The sequence below is a fragment of the Pteropus vampyrus genome, unplaced genomic scaffold (assembly GCF_000151845.1).
Source record: "Pteropus vampyrus isolate Shadow unplaced genomic scaffold, Pvam_2.0 Scaffold643, whole genome shotgun sequence".
Taxonomy (NCBI): domain Eukaryota; kingdom Metazoa; phylum Chordata; class Mammalia; order Chiroptera; family Pteropodidae; genus Pteropus; species Pteropus vampyrus.
In genome coordinates, this window is record NW_011889424.1 from 221,421 (window position 1) to 228,352 (window position 6,932).

A 6,932-nucleotide genomic window follows, 5' to 3' on the forward strand; every position below is an offset into this window, starting at 1 on the left:
TTTGATTTTTTAAATGCTTCATTACTGTTGACACCCTTGCCATTATTATACTATTGTCATACGGAACAGTATGAGTTCTACCTTCTGTTAGGAAAAAAATCTCTTGGCCAACAGAGTAATTTACTAGAATTCCAATGTGCCAGCTACGTTTATAATTTGTTATCTAGTTGTCCTGGTGAACTATTCTATTTGTTTGTGTAGGTAAACAAAAGCACATCAGATAAAAGAAAAAAAAGTATTTCACGTTTACTTTAAATTTTGGAGAAGGGTACCACCCTTCATGGAGCAACTAATAGGTAACACACAGCAGTCTAAGCACTTCACATTACCTTGATTAATGGCAACTCATCCTTCCCAGTGTTCAAACCCACAACCTTAAGGTTATCTTTGACTCTCTCATGCCCAACGTTTACCTATCTTGAAAACGTATACAGCGTCTAAATACTTCTCTGCCTCTACCCTTCCTTCTGCTACCACCCTAGTCCAAATCACCATCAACCCTTACTCGATTATTCAACAGTTTCCTAATTAGTTTCCTTAATTATAGTCTGTTCTAGATTCAAGAGCAACATAATCCATTTAAAATGTATTATGTCATTCTCCTGATCGAAATGTCTGCAGTGGCTTCCCAACTTACAGTGAAAGCCAATATGCTTGCCATAACTCGCAAGGCCTTCATCTACTCTGCCTTCACCTCTCCTAGTATCCTCCCGTTGCTTACTTTGTTACTTGAAGTTGTTACTACTACACTGGCTTCCCTGCTATTCCTCAAACGTATCAGGCATAATACTCCTGTATTCCTTTATAGGTGTTATTTTCCCTGCCTGGAACATTCTTTCCTTTACATGGTTCACACCCAAACCTCTTGGAAATCTTTGCGGAAATGTCACCATCTCAGTGAGAAATTCTCAGATTATCCTATTTAAAACAGCAACACTATCTGCGACACAATACTTGCTATCTCTTCCCTGCTTTATTTTCCTCTATAGCCCTCAAAACTATCCAACATCCTGCACATTTTATTTATTTATTGTCTGTTTCCACCATTAAGTTGTAAGTTCCAACAGGCAGGGATGTTCTGTTCACTGCTGAATGAATAAACAAATTTAAAAACAAAATCCCTATAAGGTTAAGTTCCCAGTTTTACAAATGAGAAACAAAAGTAAGTTCCAAAGTCATACATTTAACCAAGTGGAAAATCCAACACTTAGAACTATGTCTGTGTGGCTCTACAACTATCTTTTTAACCTAACACAGTCTCCAGTGTCACTGACTACATAAGAAGACACTCGGGCTGCTTCTCTTGCAAAATAAGTTTTGCCAAATTGATAGGTAGCGTTTTGCTTTGATTTGCATTTATATGATCCCTAGTGAAAATAAAATTTTCCCTAGATCTCTTTTAATTATTTTAAGAATTTCTTTTGTGAATTAGCTACTATATCCTTCACCTACTAGGGTTTTAAACATTTTCCTTAGTGATCTATATGAGTTATTTATATATTAATAATATTCTTTTCTCATTTTCTCCAATTTTTAAAAACTGTATTATTAGAGCAACTCTAAAATGGAATAAGATACCTTGGGCAGTTCACATAAAAGTCAGGTAACTACGGGAAATGCAATGGATGGAATTCATGGATTCAATAAATATTTGGGTGCAGCTATGTGTCAAGCATTGTGTTAGCTGCTAGTGATACAGAAATGTGCAAAATCACCAGCCTCTCACTGAGACAAAGCACAAATGCACAGTGTACTACTATATATGATCTTTGTATGAATGAGAAGTGCCATGAGAACATGTTAAGAGTTAAGAAAGATCTCTATGAGGAGAAAGGTCAGCATGGCTGCAGGAGAATACAAGGAGAGCACAAAAGCAGGGTGAGGACAAGAAACAATCAGCGTTGGAAAGATCATGCAGGGCTTTATGGACCACGCAAAGGCTTCTGTCATTCTCCCAGAAGCACTGAAAAAGCCTTTGAAAGACTTTATGAAAGAGTGTGCACGTGCGTATGTGTACACATGTTGGAGGTAACGTCCGTGTTAGTGCATATAATAGTCAGATAACACATAACAATCACATAAAAGAGGTGAGTTTTGTGAAGCCGTTCCTAAATTTCCTTCCAACAAATTTACGCCTCTTTAAGCATTTTCCTAGTTCTAGCAAAATAAGGGTGGGAGCAGAACTGTCAAACTACATGCTGGCAGCCTGATATACCAACAGACTGCTTTACATCTTCACTATTAATTTGTTTATCCTTTTAAAATAGTACCCTTCAATAAGAAAGATAGTTACAGAGCATGAAAGGTTTTTACCAACACCTCTATCCTTATCGTGACACAACACATGTGAAGTAAACATTGCCCAATTAAAGTGCACTTTGGCTCACTTTCCTGCCTCTTCTCCCACTCCACTTGCAGCCAAACCGGGCAAAAGTCCAACAACTTCCTCTTCAAAAGTAGACAACGATGAAAGCATTCAGTGTCTTGAGAATGGAACACTCACAATGGGAAGGAAAAAACATTCTTGTCAGATAGACAGTTTGACAGAAGTCAAGATGGGGACAAATCCTGACCATCTTACATGGGCCCTCTTTGCACTCAACTTCTACACTTCTTACAAAGGCTGTGACAACAGTAATGTTTACCTTCCTTTCTCAGACTCACTGATGCAAAGAGTAATTTGTTACCTTTCCACTAAAGCAAGATTTAAAAAATAAATTCTACAGTGAGGAGCAGCCCTATAACCCTGCTCTCAATTTCTATCTTCTTTTTTCATCCCTCTGAGACTATGGATATCAGTGTCATTAAAGAACTCCTGCATAGCTCTCTTAAAAGGGAAGTAAACCCCATAGCAACTCAGATGTAAAGTCAGCTGTCCAAAATTTAATGTCACATGTATTTATGGGAATGGAGGGGTGGAAGGATGGATGGGCAGGGTGTCAAATCTACCAAAGGCCAGATAGATTTAAATGTTGAAAACATATCAGACTTGACAGAAAAGGCTAACTGCCTATTATTTGTTGACTGAAGAAGGTCAGGGTGTTCTAACATATTGATGGCTTATAAATGTTCTTTCATTTCATTTGGAATAAAAGATGCCAAAAGAGTATTTTGAGACATCACGGAAAAATGAAAATGAGAAATATGCATTTTCATTTATGCTAAAATGGCACTATTATAGGTACTAAAATATTGTGATCAAAGTAGTAATGTACAGAAGGAACATCAGACTTGAGATTGAACTTAAAACAGTGTGTGCTATGTGACCCAGTTTAACCTGAACAACTGGCCAAAAACAAAACAAAACAAAACAAAACGATAGGAAACACTGGAGTATGTATATTTATAGAAACAGTAAAAATGTTTGGTAAGAAAAAGGTATTAGTTTGAAAATGAACTCAAAAGAATTAAAGTCCTGAATATTTTTTTAAACATGAGGTCAGAGTACAAAAAGCAAGCAAAGATCTCACAAGACAGACAAGTTCCTTTTTCTTGTCAGACACACATTGCTTCCTATTAGACAGATAATAGGTTTATTTCTAGCACTCTCACATGTGGCTGCCTCCTTTTGCCTGAGGTCACAATGAACTTCATTTGATGCTAAATGTGCTTTACATTTGAATAGAAAGTAAAATCAAAACTAAGACAAAAGAATTTGGTTGGAGTTAAGCTAATGGAACTAAGGGCAAAGTCTTCAGCTCAGCCTTTTATAACTAAGTAAGATTAATCATATTGGCCTGAATCTGCTTGAAGCAAAAGGAGACCACTGTGTAGCTTATGTGCTAAACTTGGAAAGAATCAATGAGTTATTAGCCTAAGCTTGAAAAGTTTCCCCCATTTTTTATGGTATAAGTCAAGTGAAAACATTTTTGTCTGGGTTTACCTTTTTCAGAAGGGTCTGTAAACTTTTGCTGAAATGAGACCAATACTAAATATTTTAGGTGCTGCAGACTATTAGGTCACTATTCAATTCTGTAGTTAACAGCATAAAAGCATCCATAGATAATATATAAACAAATAGGTTGTGATTGTGTGCTCATAAAATTTTATTTTTAAAAAAGCCAGCCCCCCCACACCCCTCTGGATTTATGTTTCTCAGGCAGTTTCTCATAATCACCCACTCCTCTTATCTATGCAGTATTTCTTGAGTGAGTGGTTGACCAAACAACTTGCTACCTATTCGAAACTACTAATTCCATTTTTATATGGCTATATTAGAAATTCCTCCTAATTTTTTTTAAAAAAACACTATCATTTACTGTATTCAAATGGTTCTTTTTCGATGAACTATAATCTTTCTTCCCTACTCCAATCACATCTTCAATCCCATGAAAGGAACAATACCCACAGAAAACTGTTCTTTCTACTTCAACAGCAAAGTAGAAGTTTATCCTGGAAGGATCTAACACTAGAAAACCTTCCTTGAGAAAGAAAGAGAAAGAGAGAAGTAGGGAGGGGAGGAGAGGAGAGGAGAGGGGAGGGGAAAGGAAAAGAAAGGGAAAGAAAAGAAAGGGAAAGAAAAGAAAGGAAAAGAAAAGAAAGGAAAGGAAAGGAAAGAAAAGAAGAAAAGGAAAAAAATCACATATTTTGGGTACCAGAAAACTTTATTACCAGATATGTCTTACCACAATTGTTTTCTCACTTTGGTAAAATAATAGAAAGATGACATCAAGCTTAGAATCTGACAGGGTTGGATTTGAATGTAGCTCTGCAATTTAATATCTTTACAACTTTGATAAATTGTTTAAAATCAGTTAAATCCTAATTTTCTCATCAGTTAAAAAGGAACAACACAACCTCATAGAGTTGTAAAGATTACATGACATGACACATGTGAAAAACCTAATACAATGCCTGGTTTAGTCAATAAACAGCAACTTAAAATTTTAAGTTTAAAAAAATTAAAAAATTAAAATAATTCAAGCATAATCAGGAAATGCTTATAATCTGACAGGGATAATGTCAATTACAACTGTTTCCAGCCACTTTATGGACTAAGTTGCTACAGACACTAAAACATATTTAAAAAATGATAGGTAAATAAAGTCAAATGTTTTTATAAATAATTACAGTTAATAAAGAAAGGAAACCTCTAGGTCCCAGAAATACAGAGATTATCCACGGTAGTGGCCTAGAAAGTTACTGACTTGGTTGACATTTTAGCTCCCATGAGAAAAGAGACATAGTCTTGAGCCTATGAGAGGCAGGATCTGGACCTGAGATCCTACACAAAGTGGGGGCTCTGAAAGAGCAGTCAAATGTATGAAAAGAGAACTACAAAATGTCTGCTTACAAACTAGAGCATATGGCATGAAAGTTTGCCATTTACCCTGGGTACTAGTGAGCAATAAAAAGAAGTTTCAAGAAAGTGCAGAAACTGAAAAAACCTCACATTCTCATGAGATCCTATAAGGTATGAGGGCCTAAAGGCAAAGAGTTAACATAAAAACTGGTTGATTGTGTATAAAAACCTTGGGGAACAGCACAAACTAAACACAAACTCATTTTGGGGGGATACTTTCACACCCTAGAGAGCAAAACACTCTCATAAAAAAACGCAATCCCCACCAATAATCAATTCAAAACTAAATATTATTAACTACATAAGGAAATGTATAAGATTAAGCAGATAAGAGAAAAGATGCCAAGAGACAAAACAGAGCAATATGAAAGAGATTCTAAAAGGATGAGACATGAAAAAGAACAGAAAGTATTTAAAAAGTACAATATTAAAAAAAAGGCATACAGAAGCAAAATCAAACTCCTATATAAATATAGTCATTGAAATAAACACACTACATTGAATATGCAAGAAACTTGACAATGTTGAAGAGATAATTAGTGAACTGGAAGACAGAATACAAGAAACTATAAAGAATGTCACATAAAGATAAAAATATAGGAAATAGAAAAGATAGGTTAAGAGATATGCAGGACAGAACAGGAAAGTGCAACACACATCTATTAAAATTGCAGAAAAAGATGGAGAATGGGAGAACTACAATGTTAAAGAATATGAATACATTTTGTAGAAACTAAAAGATGTGATTTTCTTTGATTGAAAATACACAATGAGAATGGGGAAGGAAAAATAAACGAAAAGAAATCCACACAGGGACAAACTGTGATAAAACTGCAGAAACCAAACACAGATTTTTTTTTTTTTTCCTGCAATGGGGTTAAAAAATGAGATTATTTAGATTGACAACAGACTTTTCAAAATTAACAACAGAAGTCAGAATACAGTGTAATGTCTTCAAGGTTTCTAAGAAAAGCAGCTATCAATTTAGATTTTTAAATTCTATAACCAGGTGATATCATCAAAAACAGGAAGTTAAGAACTTCTAAAAATCCACTCTTCCATAAAAGCAACAAGAAAATTGGCAAAAATTTTTCAAAATTAACTATTTCAGTAACATGAAAAAATACCAGAAAGACTTCCAGTAATCTGGGGAGTGTTTATTGAAGAAAAGAGCTGTATCTCAGCTGTGTTTTACCATAACCTATTCCATCGCCTCCACCAATCAGCAATCTTAAAGACAGGTCAAGTATCCAATCAGAAGAAGTTGACAATGAACAGTCCACAATCATGGTGAAAACAGCAATCTCACAACCAGTAGAGGGGGCAAAATGGAGTTGGAAGTTCTTCAAAGCCCCATTTCTACATGATTGTCATTCTTTGAATTCTCTAGTGCTTCCCAGGAATACCCCAATCACAATTGTTTCATTGACCTGACTTAAACTTCACCATGTGCGAACTGCCTTTTACCTGGGGGTGTTTCTTGAAAATAATCAGAATCAACTGTTTAATATTGCAGTTGTCTAAAGGATAAATAATAGTTGGGGCAAACAATAGACAACTTAACCAAAAAGCTTAAAAGGAGATGCCAGAGAGTGACATGTCCACAGGGTACAATGAAAAACTCCAACAT

General features: G+C 35.4%; 1 protein-coding gene across 4 annotated transcripts in view; it reads right to left on the bottom strand.

Annotated features, from left to right (window-relative positions):
• PIK3CB (phosphatidylinositol-4,5-bisphosphate 3-kinase catalytic subunit beta) overlaps positions 1 to 6,932 on the bottom strand; it is a 183,302-nt gene that overhangs the window by 13,667 nt on the left and 162,703 nt on the right. The gene's annotated exons all lie outside the window — the stretch shown is intronic.